This window comes from Taeniopygia guttata, chromosome Z (genome assembly GCF_048771995.1).
Source record: "Taeniopygia guttata chromosome Z, bTaeGut7.mat, whole genome shotgun sequence".
NCBI classification, from domain to species: domain Eukaryota; kingdom Metazoa; phylum Chordata; class Aves; order Passeriformes; family Estrildidae; genus Taeniopygia; species Taeniopygia guttata.
Window position 1 is genome coordinate 23,606,034 of NC_133063.1, and position 17,892 is coordinate 23,623,925.

The following is a 17,892-nucleotide window of genomic DNA, read 5'->3' on the forward strand; positions in this document are numbered from 1 at the left end:
TCATTTTTATTCAACACTATTCAGTATAGCATGTCTGTTTAACAGTGATCTATCTGTAAATTAGTAAGGACTTGTAAGAAAAAATGTTGCTTATACAAGCCTAGGATTGGGTTTCTTTCTGTTGATTTGGTCAAAGTGCTTTTGTCAGAATACATATGTTTTAATGGTTATCCCTTTTAATTTTTATAAAGACAATGTTTTAATCAATTATTATGGGAAAATGGGTTTATTCAAAACAAATAATGTAATTAATTCTATTTTTGGAAACAGTTCAAGTGCTGCCTGCTGCTGAATGAAATACAACTGCATGCAGTTCATAGTAGATTGTCTGAAAAACTAGTAATGGCATAAAAAAAGACACCCTTGTTTTGTCAAAGTCAGCAAAATATTTTTTACAGAAGATGCAGCTCTCTGTCAAGTCATTTTAAGTACACAGACCTCTAAAACTAGGTCTTTATATCCTATTAGTATAAATTAACAGCATAACATGATTATACTTACAGTATACTTACAGTGTTATACTTACAGTATACTTACAGTGTTTAGTAGAAATTTATTGGAGATTAGATTCTCTATGTTTTGGTGTGGTGGTTTATAGAAGTTACAAGAATTCTACCATCTCAGAGGGCATCTGTCTGACAAAGGCACTCTGCAGACCACTACTCCTTTTCTACATGTATCCTGTGTGCGTATCCCTTTACCTTCTGTAAGTCATCTACTAGTCTCTGGGGCTTAGGGGAAGCATGTATTTACTCTGAATACTTTCATCTGTTTAGGATCACTGATTTGAATTTTGGTTTCATTGCCATTATTTCATCCAGAACCTGGAATTTACTTACAAATATTTTTTAAGGTATACTCACTATTTGTTTGTTTACCTATTTTATGGTTTAGGATTAGTCCTTGGTTGGTGAGTTTATATTATTTTTGCTTCTTTTTTTTAACTTCTGACCTTTCTGCTTATCATTACTTTTTGTTCTAGTCACACCAGAAAATCATATTCAGTATTGTGCAAGCTACATTAAAATTGTACTAAACTAGGGGACATTGCCGTGTGTCTGTAGCAGTTGGATAGTGCTTAGATTCCAGGTGTTCAAGAGAGACATTTATCGATTTTGGCTAAGTAAGTATCTTGTTAATGTAGGGGTGGCATGAGTGACCTTGGTTACAACAGAATTATCATGAAAATTTATACAACCTGCAAGTCCTTGTTGCATTGTGACAATCCATTTAAAATTCATATAAATAAGTTCAGGTGCATCATGAAACAAAAGCTGAAATCCCTGAGAAATAGGGAAAAGTGCATTTAATTAAAGGCCTGTTTTACATTGACAGTAAAGCTGAGAAAGGAAGAGAATATTGAATAATATGGGTAGTTTGTTGGGGTGTTTTTGCCATTAGAGGGTGTACAATGCACAGGGACAGCTAAAAACTGTGCAAAATCCTTTACTACTTGAACCAGAACCCAGAAAAACATGTCTGAGGAACGTTCTATGTTTAGCATTTCAGGGACCATTCAAAAGTTCCCAGAACGTTTCTCCGTGTCTGAGTCTGCAAGTTGTGCTTTGGGTGGATTTAATGATTGCTTTCTTTACTTAATTCCTCTGAAGAACAAATTGTCACTGTTTATTCTTGCAAATTTAAAATATGTATAAAACTATTTTAAGAGCACTAGAAGAAAATAATTTAATTTACTGTAATAGTTTTAAATATTATTGCCTTTTGTACTCTAAACTTTATAAGCATTTACATGAAATATGAATAATCACTGAATGATTTGCGTTTACCTTCTTAAGTTTCTCTAAGAATATGACTTTTACCTAGATACTGGAGCTCAAGTGTAGTGTATGCAGGAAGTATTGAGCAAGTGAAAAATGTAAGAGCAATAGCAGGTCCATAACAGTGGACCATAAAATACCCTTTTTTAAATTACTATGTAGTTTTAGTTATTGAGTATAGTTAATCTAATCTCTAGGGTGTAATCCTCATTCCTACTTTGTGTCCAAGTACGTGTTATGTACATGTAGTTTTTCCCTTTCATTGTTGTTGCTTTTTTGAACTTAATTTTGGGTGCCAGAATTAAATTGGGTGCCACAGTAAATAAGAAATTAGGACCAAAGTTGTCTAAAATACTAAGAGATCTTTGATCTTTTCTCTAGTTGATAAGAGGCATTCCAGGCAGCCTTTAATACTTGATTTTCTATTTTTCAGTTAATTAATGTGTCTCTGTCAGAAGCAAGACATAGAAACCTGCCAAGGAGCAGGTGGAAGGTATGTGAAAAGTATGGCTACATGGAGTGCTCATTTTCTTGCGGTATTCTTCAGAGACCAATATCCTTGGTCTGGGGACATCAGCTGTAAAGGATCTCATACATCAGAATGAGGGCGGTAGCAATAACTAGCTGGGGGCTGAAGATAATTTCTGTGCACTCTCTTCTTCAGTGTTGTCAGGGAGGATAATTGTGAGGGGACTGTGGTCAAATTGGTTGTGCACACACAAGTTGTGTTTGTATTTTTCCATTTACTGTCTCAGTCCAAGGACAGGTCCATTTTCTCCCTGTGTCTTGGCAGCTTTGCTTTCCTGGAATCAGCTGTCAGGGTTGCCTTCTGGCAGCGTCCTCTGTAAAAAGAAAGAAGCACAATAGGAAAAAAAAAAGAAAAAAGGGAAGAAAAAAGAAAAAAAGGAAAAGACTACTGTGACTAAACTGTGTTATACAGTCTGATTATTTCAGTGATGGTAAAGATTATTCGTTTCCCTCCCATTCCATCCCCCTGTGTAACTATATTCCAGACCATCTGGTACTATGAATATTTCTATTGTAAAACTGCACAGAGATCTCTGAGCAACAGAGAAGAGTTAAGTGGTCATGGAATTGGTCCACATCCTTAATACTCTGCTTAAAATTTTACTGCACCTAACACAGTTTTATGCAATGTGTAAATTCTGAGCTAAAACACTTCTTCCAGGGCTATAAGAGGAATTAATTTCATAGACCATGGTTCTGCAACCATTCTTTGGAGACTGCGAAACCCCTGTTAATCAGTGCCACATGTGGTAAGTTTCTTGGTATGGAATAGAGCACTGAGCAGACTACATTTCATATAAAACTTTAGAACATAATTTCATATGGCTTTTGCCACTATTATCTTATGATGCATTTTAATTAATCTTATGAAGTTGAAAGGCTCTGTGTCCCCTTACATAATAACTTCAATCATTCAGGACACTTGTTTCATATTATTTGAAATACTTTGTAAACAGCTATAGGGACCCACTACAGCTCTGGAAGAAAAAAACCCCAAAACAATACTAAATGCATTAAAATGCTACATTAAACTGCTAATGATATGTACCAATTTTCATGAGAACAAAGCAAACATTGGGAAGAAGTAGAAACAAGGAAGATGAAAGCAGGAGATGCATTTTCAGCATGTTAGAAAAAATGATTGAAGAAGATTCAAGAAAATTCTTCACTTCTATGCTTTCCTTCTTGTTTGTGTCCTTCTAATTAGAGGCAGAGCTGGACCTTTTGCAGGTTTTATGATTTTTTTTTTTAATGTCAAGATTTGCATTGAAGTGTTTTAGGAGGCACAAAGTAGTAGGAAAACAGAAAAAAGTTGCCAAAAAATGGTTTAGGAGAAAGGAGAGGGATGCAGTAAAACCCCTTTCACCTGTACACAAGCACACTTATTTTTTTCCCCATCTTTCTTCTGCTCACACCTGCATCACACTGTTTGTCTTTTGCTTAGTTCTGCCATGATGATTCACGATCACTCTGTACGTTGTTTTTCAGGATCTTAGTACCTGGCTCACACAGTGATAGAGCTTCAGAAAATTGTCCCAGGAGCTGAGTCAGAACTATGAACTAGAGAGTTTATTCTTCTGGTCTTGATATTGTGTGGCTTTTGGAGCTGAAAGAGGTTATGAAAGAGTTCTTTGAGGGAATGAACTGTGCTGTGATTGTGAAACTGATTAAGCTTTAATGACCTCTCAGCTCTCTTTCTAAGGAGCCATGGTCTGGCATTCCTAAACAGTATGTGGTCTAAATGGCATAAAATTATCAAAATTTGAAAAGCTATAGTAATTAAAATACATAAATTAAATGTGGTAAGTTTTACAGTTGTGTACCATCTATTCTATGCAGTGTCTCAATATCATCCAAATCAGAGAGTCAAGAAAAGGAAGAACCTGAAGACAGAATGAAAGGAGGGTTTGTGTGGCTTTGTGTATCATGTGATCCATCGACACCATTAAGAGGCTGTTATATGTTAAGCAGATCAAAATGCAGCATGAGCAAAGGTGTCATACACTTTTTTTCCTGTGTGCTTTGCCTCTCAGAAAGATTACTGTACCCTTGAGAAAACATGGCCCATAGTTTAGCTGAAGGTTTCAGTTTGTACAAAATGTATGTGCCTTTTTTTTTCCTCTTTGTCAGAAAAGATCAGACACTTTAGGAGGTTTTTGCCCAATGTAGGCATGGAACAGAATTGAAAGTAGTTGTAAACTAGATCTAAGGCCTTTAGGATAGCCTTTTAAATAGGTTTTAAATTGGGGATATGGTGGTGCTGCAAAGTGTCTGCAGGATGACTGAGAATTGTAAACAGTGATTCTAGATTTATACGAAATACCATGCTTTTGATATACTGGGAACAGTTTGGCAGACTTTTTGCTTTTCTTACAGGAATGGGGTGGCTTTTTGAGCATACTTTTTGAGATATTTGGGGTTTTTACTCAATGCAGATCAAGGTGTTTCAAGAATGTAATCTGTTGCACTCCTGTATTTTGCCAATGTAGTTGATTCTATAATTAGCTGTGCCAAATGTATGCTTAGTGAACCTGTTTTTTTGAAGTGCTTGCCAGAGGCACGTGATTTATCATGTCTTTTATAAACACACAGATATTGACATGTGCTAGCAATTTAAGCTAGCATTTCAAGTTCATGGTGTTACAGTTAAATTACGAGTGCAATAATTATACTAAGGGGTCCCAGAATGTAATAGTAACAAACTCTATGGCTAATTAATTTTGCTAACATGAAAAGAACATCTGGCCAAAAACGCATAGACTAGACTAAATCCAAATTTTTCGCTTTTTTTAAGTCTATGCCTTCTGCAGAGAACCATGTGTTTCCTGACCCCTTCTAGATAAACATACATCTTTTCTGAAGTAATTTAATGTCTGACTTTGTAAGATACCAAATAGTCTACAACTGGCTAATAGAAACTGCTGAGCACAGGGTAGAAAAGACCCAAAATATTCTTCTATTGAGACCTTTCAGTCAGCAAGTGTATTTCACACCAGAGGATATGGCATTTTGCTGGTGGCTGAAGTGGAACTGTTATAGCCTTTGTCTAATTATGGCAATGTTGGCAGAATTAATTAGCTTACTGTTTTTAACTTTTTAAGATACTTAAGATGCTGTAGAAGTGAAATAATTACTTGCAAGAAATCCACAAAATCATGACTGAAATAGAGAAACTGCTGAATAGAATACAATAAATATATAATTTAAGACTGTGATGATTATTCTCAAGATGAAATATAGTAGGCCTTTGACATGACAACACAGTTAAAAGTGTGTTGTCAAAGACAACAGACACCTAGGTGTCTTTGTTTGAAAAGACAGGTGTCTGCTAAGGAAGGCAGGAGTGTCCTCTGAGATGGAAAATGCAAACACCCTCCCTCTAAATTATTATAGTTTTGAAATTAAGGGAGCTCTCAGGCAAAGGTATGGGAGCAGGAATAACAGTTCTATATTAAGAAATAAAAATAAGATAAACAATGCAGTAATACAAAACAACACTGATACAGTCAGAATACAGCCTGACACCCTGTTGGTGAGGGTATTGGTGTTTGCAGTCATCCTGGAGTGGCAGGTATGGTTCTGTTGAAGCAGTGATCCTGTAGAAGGGTGTAGTCTTCCTCTGAAGATCCAGTGGTGTGTAGATGGGCCTGGTCTTCTCTGGGAATCCAGTGGAGAAGACAGCTGCTCTTCTGGGAATCCAGTGGAAAAGCCTGACTGTGGTCTTGCAGATCTCTGATTACATCCAGTTAGGAATGCTTGGCTCCTCCCTCTGGGCAGGGCTTCTAATAATGGAATGATGTAACTTTATCAGTCATGCTGTGGCACTCAATTGCTCATTAACAGAAGATATCTCCTTGGAGGGAGGATTGGTTTGTGGAAGAGATAAAGAAAACTGCCCAATTAACAGAAGATGACTGCCTCATCACATAGGAATGGAATACAACCCCACCTTTCCAACCTAAGATACTAGGAAAAAAATGTGTCCTATTTTTGCTGAACCCACTTCCTATTGATTTTCTTTGTAAATGTAAGTCTTGTGACGTTTATTAAAATAGAATCATTCCTATGACTGCTAATGTTCTTTTTATTAAGAATGCGTATGTCAGAGCATGTAAATTGCGCTATGATTATTGAGAAAATGCAGATTAATATTTTTTACTTGTACTGCCTTCACAAAACCTGCTTTTTCCTTAAAATACTCATTGCCCACTTGTTACAATACTTGGAAAATTTAGTGTAATTTTATTATAAACAATTTAAATAAGCTCTGTGTTAATAGTGGAACCTGTAATAGAGCCATTCTTTTCTCATACCTACTCTATCGTGCTTTCTAGAGGGAATCTGCCTTTTGCAAGCACAGCCTTCATAGCCTCACTGAAAATACTAATTGCAGTCTCCTCTGTAGTGTGAGATTGGAGTTAGGCATATAAAAAGAACAGGCTTTGTTGTTCAGACTTGCCTCTAGAAAGGAAAGCTGCTAATAACCATTCAGGCCATTTCTTCTTTTCCAGAAGAAAAGCCTGTAAAGTTCCCATGCTGTGACTGTGACACTTACTACCTCACACCTCACCTCCTAATTCTCTGACACACAGATTGACTGGAACACATTCCCTGCACAGCTCCACAATATGTTTCTGGCTTGTGACTGTTTCTGAGGAGAGCACTACCAGGTTATTGCACTGCAGCCAGGCCTTTATCTTTTGGAGAGAAATCCAGGCTCAAAGAAGTTTGAGTTTATCAAGGTTTACTGGGCTGGCAGTGTGGCTGCTGTCCACCAGTTGTACTGTCTAGCATGAAGGCATACCCATCATGTAACTGCACATATATTCATATCTCTCCTGTGGATATAGAACACTAGAGGCCTTTGCTACAGCTTTCCTACCTGGTCAAATATTTGCATTCTTGTACATCAGCATTCAGTAAGTCAGAAAGCTTTGTCAAGCAGGGGGTAGAACTCAAAAAGAGAGTAAGTTAAACTTGAAAAGAGCTTTAAAATATACTTTGGAGTTTTCTACTCTTTGGAATGCGAGTGTGCTGAATTGTTGTCAGGTGTAAATTGATATGATTTGAGTACAAAGAAATGCAAGCAAGTTTGTTGACTCATTGCAGTTGTGAGATAAGCAATAATTTTAGTTAGATTGTAACAGAAATAAAACGTCATGTTGTGTTGCCCCTGCTTCTCCCCTGGCAAATTCATTAGCTTATTAGTCAAAAGGGATAATTCCTTATATTTGCATTCCTTTTTGCCACGTGATATGAACTTTTCCTTCACACATACAAAAAATTAACTTGACTAATAATGAAATCACTAAGCATACTTAACCATGAAAAGAATCTTTTAAACTATTATGTAAGGGTGGGTTCTGCACACAATACAATCTGGATTTCCTATCAGAATAACAGAATGGAGGTGGTCCAACCACAGCTGGTTGGTTCCTTCTCGTTTCTGAGGACCTTAAGGCAGGCTTATGCTCTTTGATCCCAATGAACAAAATACCAATTTTCTTGTGTCTTTAGATAGGTTTTCCTGTGCATATTTTTGTCTATAGTGGTGTATTTTTATCCAGGAGAAAGGGGTGGAGAGCTGTAGGTTTGCTTTGATTCACACACTCATTGCATCTTAAAGAGTGGGTGATGTGACAGCATCCCCCAGGAGAAAAGGCAGAATTCAGAACACTTGAAGAAGAATGTTTTTTCTACATTCTAGAATACAATTGACTTGATACTCTATATCTAATTATTTAATCTAAAGAGTATTATGTCTATAATCTCTCTACCCCCTTTCTGAAGTGAGTTACTGAAGAAAGACTGGGAATTGAAAATTAAATTAACTGACTCATACTCACAGACCCTTTCACAATTATAACTTTTATTATATATAGCCAAGTATTTAAACACATCTCCAGTCCAAGAAATTTCTAAATGGTAGAAAGGCGACCCCAAAACTACTAAGTGGTTATCACCATTATGGTAGAGTCATTCAGGCAGTTGGATTAATTTTGTTTTCTGTTATACTTTCAGATACATTTCAGATATATGATTTTTGTTTGGAGTCTAATCCATACTTCATTAAATCTGATGGGTTTGTACTTGAATAGTTCTGGACATTTTTTGCATTGATGTGTATCAGTGGGATATAAGAAAGAGGACTTTAAAAGCCTCTTTGGGTCATTAAGTACAGAGCTTTACTGTCACATCTGAGAACATGTTAGAATCCTGTTCATCATCTTATCAAACTGTGATTAAACCCAAACTTATTTATTCTCCTGCATCTGCAGAATCTAAATTTGAGTCTTCTGAAGGTCAGAGAGTAGGAACTAGATAATCTGTCCTTTTATCTCACGTGAAACTTGTGCTACACATAAAATCATGCCTAGAATATATATGTTTCCACAGATTGATATGGAAGATTTGCTTAAGAAATTTAAGAATGAATTTATAAAATGTGGTGGGTTTTTTTTTTTTAATTTTCAGGATTAGTATATAACGCTTTTTTCTAACATGGAACTAACAGTAGTTTTTTCTTTCCCTGTCCTTACCTCTGGTTCACTGATACACCTTCCCTCACAGCAATTTAAAGCACTGCCAACAAAAGATGCTTTGCCATGTGTTGAATGTGTCAAGTTTTAACTAGTTTCTCCTTAGATGTCCATTGAAGATGAAGCAGGTTTTGAACAAATGTATCTTGGGGCCTGTTTGTTAGCTAATTTTTCATCTGGATTTCCAGCTGCACCAGCAACCTGAGTAAGGAAAAAAGAAGGTAATTTTCAAGACAAAATCTCACTAAAGTAGAATAAACAATGCAGTGTTTTTTTGTCTTTTGAAACAAATTACTTTGACCTGTTACCTTCAGCTGTTGTTTTGTTATCTCTATGTTTGTTTAAGTCACCAGCTGTTGTGTTGCACCAAGTGGTTTGTTCCATATCTCCTCCTCTCCTTCCAGAGCCTTGTGGTGGTGGTCTCAGCCCAGGTTACTTCCTCCCCTCACCACTCAGATGAGTTGTGCCTCCACCCCCTTCCCCCCAAGTTTAAAATCTCCCACCATCCACCGTCTGCTCTCTTGCCCCTCTGGGATGTCGCCTTGATACCCAGGTGGCTCCTATCCAGAATAAAATAGGATTTTTGTCCTGAACCCAAAAGGACCCAAGATATAACTTTTACAACCAGCAGTACAAAATTTGTCTGGAAATAAAAGCAGAGATCTTTTAAGCGTGTTTTGCTTGTACTTCCTAGAAATTGAAGCCAAGACTGCTATTTCTGCAATAGGGAATTCTAATTTTGAAACGGTCTTGGAACCAAAGTCATTCATAATATTGTCAGTGTCTAATAAACTTGTAAGTAGTTATGGTTCATTATGACATAATAAAGTAATCAAATAATCTGTCTCCCATGCTGCCAGTGAATGGCTGCACAAGCCGGGGAGCGCATGGCAAGCAGAGGTCATCCAAACTGGCCAAAGAGACATTCCATATGGCAGAATGCCATACCCAGTACGGAAAGTGGGGGTCCTGTTGCTGCCTGAGGACACTCTAGGCATCAGTTGGCAGATAGTGAGCAACTGTATTGGCCATTAATTTGACTTCTTGGTTTTTAGTTCCTCTCTTTTATATGAATTTATTACTCTTCATTATTATTATTATGTGGATTCTTTTGGTTTTTTTACTTTTTCCAATTCTCCTCCCTATCCAGTGTTGTTAGTGAAGTGAAGGGAGTGAGTGAGCAGCTGCATGATAATTTATTGCGCTTTTGGTCTTTACCACACCTACTAATGCCTCTGGGTGCTGCTTTTTCTCAGTATTATCAAATCAACATTTTCTTGCAGGGCCTATTAGACACTATAAGAAAGAATTCTGGCTGAGTAATTCCTGCAAATCATCCACAAATTACTTAAGACCAGGAAAGAGTTAACATGAGGAGTTTAAGTGGTAGGTGTTAAAACATTTACCCTACTGCTTTGCAGTATTGTGTGTATGGGTTTTCTAACATGCATCCTTGGACACATGAGTTTTCACTTTTTCCCTGAGAGTCTCCAGAAGTTTCTTTTTTGTTGTTTATTATATGGGGACATCTTTGAGTAGGGTAGCCAATTAATTTGGCCTTCCTTTTCCTTCATCTCAGATTTCTAAAATGCCTAGTGGCTTTACCAAGAGTGAAGATATTTGAATTTTTTATTTTTTCATTTAAATGTTTAGCTTTTGATTTGAATATTGGAATGTGTTGTTTAGAAATCATCCTGTATCTAAAAATTCTAATCACCTGTATTCTATGAGGTTATTGAGCATGTTGTTTTCTTCATGGTCTTACACTTCCATCAAAATCATGAGTCTTAAAATAACAAGATCTCACTCTGTCCAGAACAGAATTTGGATATGTAGGAAATTTTTCTCTAGTGCTTCTCAAGCTGCATGTAATCTGGACAGTTGGTGTGGGTGATTTCTCCCCTGAGCTTCCTATAGCACATTACACAGAGGCTGAAATTTGGCTTTGAAATAAAACAGTTGGTTCTCAGACAAGCTAGTAGGTAACTTCTCCTAATGTTTTGAGTTTAATAAGCTATATGTGTCATGTTCTTGTGAGTTTTGCTTTTTTTCTTTTTTTTTCAGAAAAAAACCCAACCATCCAAAAAAAACCCACAAAAAACCCTGCAAAAACAAAAATGAGATTTTTTGCACATCCAAAATCAAGTAAGAAAAGGAGAAGCAAACCGGTTTCAAAGATGATGTATCACAAAGATGTTAGGAATATTTTTTTCAATTGAAGATCTTCTATTGTGAGACAAGAATTTCTCTTTTGAGGTCAAGAAATGTTAAGGAAGAGATTACATTATTCTAGGTTTTACTGAAGTGAGACAGTTTCAGATTGAATTAATGTGTACACAGATAACTTAGCACACTTCCCTCTTGACAGATAATGAATATGAATGAAAATAAGAAGAAATTTGAGAAACAGTTCTGAAATGAACCAACTATTTAAAACTAAATATGTGTCTATGTGCTACTACTAACCAGGGAAATACATTATTTTGCCAGTAATGTAACTGTTGCTTTTCTAATACCTCGTAGCCTTTTGAATGGCTCAGATTCTGGTTCATAACACCCTAAAATAAAAATAATAGCAAAAGATATGTCTTACAGGTCTAAAGGTAATGACTGCAGTGGGCTTTTTGTAGCTTTAAATATTGAGAATGGAATATAAAGGTAATAAGGGTTCTGTATAATTTTGAAGAGAGATGTAAATTGTATAATCAGTTCAATAAAAAGATGTTTGTAGTAAATTTATTTAATAAATTGAATGAAAAATAGTTGAATTCTCCTGTATGGTACATTTGTGCTTTCTCTGGACTTGCAGAGGCTGGCAGTGAAATTCATTTATATATAGGTGACAAATTATGTATTCCTGTCAAAACCTCTTGCAGAGATATCAAGAAATGTATAAGTTAGAGTTTTGTAGCTAACATTTCAGTAGATTTAATGGCACATATGATAAGTTTTAAAAACTACCTGAACTCTATTTAAATTACATAAATCACATGCTAATATAAAAAACATCTACTCAGTTTTTAAAGTAATATAGCTACAATCCAACATATATAGTGGAATAAGTTGCAAAAACCAACATTCACAGAAAATATAACAACATTAATTAAGGGGAATAAATGTGTTTCTGCAATTAATCTCATTTCTCCTTGCTTGAGGCCTTGACAAGTTCAGCCTAGTAGTACTCTCTCTCCACTCTGATTATATTCCTGTCATAAAAATCACATCAATACTTAAACAATTCATTAAAAGAAAAAAAAACATTTGAAACCTAGACACTCCTTCTTAATAGGTTTCTGATATCTGTTGCAGTGTAGACAAGAAAGTACAGAGAGCCATTTATAACTGGTCAAGTCTATAAAGGAAGTTCTAGTGGGCTGACCTCTGCTTGCAGCCTGACACCCATCCAGCCACTCTTGTAGTCCTCCTGATCCTCAGACTGCTGGGAGAAAACAGGATGGAAAAGCCTACAGGTCAAAATAGGGACAGGCAGATCATTCAGCAATTACCATCACGGACAAAACAGACTCAAGTTATGAAAAAAAATTTTATTGCCACTTAAAATAGAGTTGAATTGTGAAAAACAAAAGCAGACAAAAACCTGCTCCCTAAACCCTGTTTGTCTTAGGCTGTTTCCTGTCAATAACATACTAATAAGAAAACTCATTTAATTCACTGCTTCATTCACAGCTTCTCAAGGAACAGGGCTTGTGGTCAGCCCACAATAGGTTGCCTCTGCTGCCTTGTCCTCCTCACACTTTGTTACTACAGTTCACTATGTTTGGTCTATTTGTCTTTATTTGCCAAGGACACTAGGTACTGATAGACTATGCAGTTGTACTTTCAGGTAATGGAAAACTGATAATCAGTATCTTGTTTATTGCCCATGATGGCATCCAGTAGTTCATCATACAAGTATTGACTACAAATACCTCTTTAATGCGTTCTACTTCATTTTGAAACAACTGGGCTTAAAATCATATTTTGTGTTTCAGTGACACTGTTTGCACAATATGTAAGCATATTGTTTGCACAATATGTAAGCATAAAATTTATTTTATAAGTTAGTCATTAACACGACATCTAAGGAATTTTAGTATTCATACCTTGAATGTAGTAACAGAAAATTTTCCCCAAGAATAAGGGCAACATGTTCATTAAAGATTTCGAAACCTGCTTAAAATTTGATATGTAAAGATGCAAGACTGTGCCATATTACAAAGATAACAAAAAAAAGAGTTAAATGTGCTTAACTTGTATTTAAAGAAATAATATCAACATACAGTTACAAAACAAGCATCTGGAGTTCATTTTTTCCCCCGACTTGCTCTATGGTTTTCTTACTGCACCAGGGATAGATACTCAGCATCTGTAAACTGTCTGATCTCTGACTTCAAGAGATCTGTGAAAGCTTGTAGTAGTGAGGATATGCTGCTGCTCTGTTTCTACATATTTGCTGTGTCTTTCCTGGTGTGTTCCACAGTCTCACAGAGAATAGAGAGGAAATGCTAAACCTTCCAGCTCACTTCCAACTGGCACTACTGGCAGCATTCTTTTTTTAAATAACCATTATGTACAGCTTCTAGCACTTCAAACGGGTTTTTTTTGCTATCACTGAGAAATTATCTGCAATGTTTTCTAATTCACACATTGAGTAAACAGCAGTAGTATACGAGTGACTCCTCAGGATGAGTCAGTTGTAAGCACAAGCTGAAACTCTCCACTGGGAATTTTATGTAGAAACAAAAAGGACACCGTCTAGTTCTAGGAAAAAAATACTGGGTTTGTATACCTTAATTCCAGGTTTCTTTGTTTTTCCCAGTGTTTTTGTGAGTAACCTTGTTTTTACCACTTTGCTGTGTCCAGATGCTGAAAAACAGAATTTGGATATGTAGGAAATTTTTTTTCATATTTGCTGACTCATGAAAATGCCTGTTAATTTCTGCATAATCTAGATCTGATCACAAAATTGGCTTATCAAACAAGTGAAGACGACTTTTGGGATATCTATTCAGTCTGTAGTGTATTCAGCTATTTGTTGAATCACAGAACTGGAATACCAGAAAATTTCTGTCAAGCCATGTACAGGATAAGCCCAGATCAAGAATAGCAGTGGTGTTATAGATCAGGACTGAAATGCATTCATAGAGCTCTGCAGTGAAGTTTGTCTAGCATCTGGTAGTACCATGTCTGGCATCTTTAATCACTGCTATCAATTCCTTACTTGAACAAATACAGTAGAAATTCACTCCAAGCCTGAGAAAATCTCTATCAATCCACCAGTAAGAAGAAAAATTTAAATCCAACAGCAAAGCTGAAGACCTAGGTTTCACATTCAAAAGCAGAGAATCTAATGAAAATGAGGTAAAGAAAATAATCTATAGCTTTTACAGTTGCAGTTTTCCCTCCCAGTAGGGGGTGGAGTTTAATTCAAAAAGACAAACCAGGAGTGTAAGTGCAAAAAAATGCAGATATGTTTTGCATCTTGGTGTTTGCAGAAATAAGACTTGCAAATAATTTTTTAGATGGCTTGCCTAATATGTTGTATGTGTCTTGGTTATGTTGTATGTATCTTGGGCTCTTTATTTTTTTTTTAATATTTTTAAAATATTTTTTAAAAATTAATTGAAAGATGGATTCTTTGAGAGGATTACACAATTCTGTGAAAAGGCGTAAGATCTTTAGAAAAGAGATTGAAGTCATAGATGAGGAGAGCTACAGTACTATATAGTACTCTAATATAGTATACAGTACTATATTAGAGTGTAATATGCATTTTAAATTGCTAAAACTATGTTGGAAAAGAAAGATATGAAGATAAAAGTGTCTCTGTCTTTCTTCCACCTCTCCTTGTAAACTACACCAGGAGCACTGTGAGCTCCTGTTTTGTTTTTCTGAAAAGTGGCCTATATCCAGAATATAAAAGCATTGAAGATTGCAGTAGTGTAATAAGAGAAGTCATTTTGCACAACTTTCATGTTTTTATGTGATGTGCTTTTCTATCTTCGTGTCAGTCAGTCATTGAAAGCTGAAGTTCGCTTCTGCTATCTTCTTTATGGTGGGTTTTTATTTCTCATATTTATCTGAATGAGGACACACATCTATCTTCCATCTTTGTTAAAGAAAGTAGTGTATCAGAGTATTTTTTTTTTCTTTTACACAAACTGAAGACCAAGATAACATAGCAAGGGCAGAATTGAGAACTTGAAGTAGAACATGCCTAGGCAGTAGTATTCTGAAAGAGACACTACAATGCAAATAAATGTCTTCATTCACATGTAAACTAGTACAATAACTAAGAAATTTTGAAATCCTAGTACCATATGATGAAGGATAAGTACAGCTAAAACTTTGTGTAAAGCATTCCAGTTCTATGGAATTACAAACTCTGATGATAAAAGAGAATATAGTTTTGTTAGCCTCCACTTTTCCAAGACAGAAAAAGAATGGATATGATTGTATTTGTTTTTGTGTTTGTTATTTTTTTATAGATGTGCAGCTTTTTAAATTGGAATGATCAGCTTTTCATGCTTAGTGAAGGAGAGGCCTCTGAGAAAATAAGTTCCACTTTCAGGTGCATCTTCAGAGGGTTATTTTATGTTACATGTATGAAAGTAACATTTATGAATGCTGGGCCTGTGAGAAGCTTGTGCATTTATGAAAACCATTTATAATGGGCCTTGCTAGCTCCTGAATATAACAAATAATTTACTCAGAAATTATTTAGATATTGTGAATAACTGCAGCCCAGGTAGGAAAGGAAAATGGACTCGTGGCCTTGAAGACAATGGTCTAATAGCTGAGGAAATACTCATCGGTGCAAAATCAAGTGTGAAGTCCCTTGTACCTACCACTTAAGTTCTTTTGTGGTTCTTTGTTGGTTATGTTGGTTGTATTTCCTCTATCATGTAGGGGATTATAGATGCCAGAGCAGTAGGAACTGAGGCCCAGGGTTTGCCACTAATGCAACATAGATAAGTGTGCTGCTGGGAGGTCAGAGAGAGACTAGGGAATTTTATTTGACATAGTTTAAAGGGTTTATTGGGAGGGGTTACAGCGGTATGTTTGTGACAGGCAAGTCAGAAGCAGATTGCAGGCTGAAAGGGGAGTGATGGTGAGACACAGAATCATAGCTTGTTGCTGGACTGTAGAAAACTGATGAAATTAAGTACAAATCTGTGAAAAACAACTGTTCACTTTGAAAATTTAAAAGGTTTATTAAACCTTTTAAAAAATACAACAAAAGGAAAAATTTGCAGCACTGGGAACTGCCCTCGTGGGTACCACATGGCGGGTTCATCTTCAAGATGGATGCTCAGTCTTTTATACCCCTTGGGGTTGCATCAGCCTTGGCCCCTCTCAAAGTCTGTCATCCAGCTCTTCTTTGCTTTTTGCTGGTGGAGACTGCTTTCTTATAATTTGATTGGAGGTCAGGTGTTGCCATGCCACACCCCCTAAGCAACAAGCTTTTCCATTCCCAGATGCACCATGGAAGGGACACATGTGCACACCTTCTTTTTACCTGTCCTAGACAACCCAGGCTGTCTGATGGCAACAATACAGAGAGGAAAAGGGAACTATGGGGAGAACAGAGGACATCTAAACTACAATAGCATAACTATACATCACTAAAGCTTTTCTTACTATTTGCACAGCAGTTATTCCTTAATTGCGAGAGCCAATCATCTAATTATCCATCCATAACAATTCCAAACTGAAAGAGCTCTAAGGCAAAAAAAACCCCAAGGACTTCCATCTTGTTTGCTATCTACAGAGTAGATTTGGATCAGAAGACAATCAAACAGCCTGCAGGATTTTCTGATTCACAGTAATGTAGAACAAATTGCCAACCTTTTTTAAAATTTTATTTCTATTTAAGAAGTACACAGTCTTTCTTTAATTTCTTCAAAGGAAGAAATATTACTAAGGAAACTTTTTAGTAATTGAATCAATGTTGTTTTCTTTTATCTTGCTTGGTCTTAATGGTAATACGGATAATTTAACAGCAATGTTGATCAGAGAATTAGTAGGTCTTTACAAAATGTCAGTGAATATCATAAATGGAAATGAAATGGCATTTATTTCATAATACTAATGGCATTAAAGATAATTAGTAAGTTTGCTGATGATACTATACTGAAAGGAGCTATTTGACACTCTGAAGGCAGAGAGGCCCTCCAGAGACACCTTAACAAATCAGGGGGCTGGGCAATCACTTAGTATATGAAGTCTAACATGGGAAAGTTCATCATTCCGTGCCCAGGATAAGGCAACCCTGGATGTATGGACAGACTGGCGAATGAGAGACTGGAAAGCAGTGCCATAGCAAGGGACCTGGGAGTCCTGGTCCCTGGAAAGTTGAATTTGAGTCAGCAGTGCCCCAGCAGCCAAGAGGCCCCCTGTCCTAGGGGGTCATCAGGCACAGCATCACTACCCAGGCAAGGGAGAGGATTGTCCCTCTCCCTTACCTGAAGTGTAAAATAAATATGAAGTGTAAAATTAATTATTAACATTTAAATGATATTCTAGCTGGCAGCAGACAGGGCTATACATTTCTCTGTGAATTTAATTTTGTTTGTGGTAGGTAAGGCTTTTTGAGCAATAATGTGTGGTGAAACTTTCCACATGCATATTTGTAGTAAACTGTTTAATTTGGATGTCCAGTGATTTAGAAACCAGTAATTTTTCCATCAACAACCCAAACTGTGTAGATCTATAAATAAGTGATTTTTAAAGTTGTGACCATATTTAGATAAAGCAATATATTAATTAAGACAGATGTATTACTTGACTTCATTGATGATAAAGACATAATTTTCATAGGTAATACAACTGAAAATGAGGATCAGTGCTTAAGCTAACAAATAGTTGAATAATTACTTTAAAGGATAGAGACATTATAGAGTTTAACATGGAACAGAAGTAATGAGGTTAATGGAACTAAAGACTGTGAGGCACTGTATCATGTTGCCTGAAGAAGCTGTGGAAGCCCCATCCCTTTAATTGTTCCAGGCCGGGCTGGATGGGGCTTTGAGCATCCCACTCTAGGG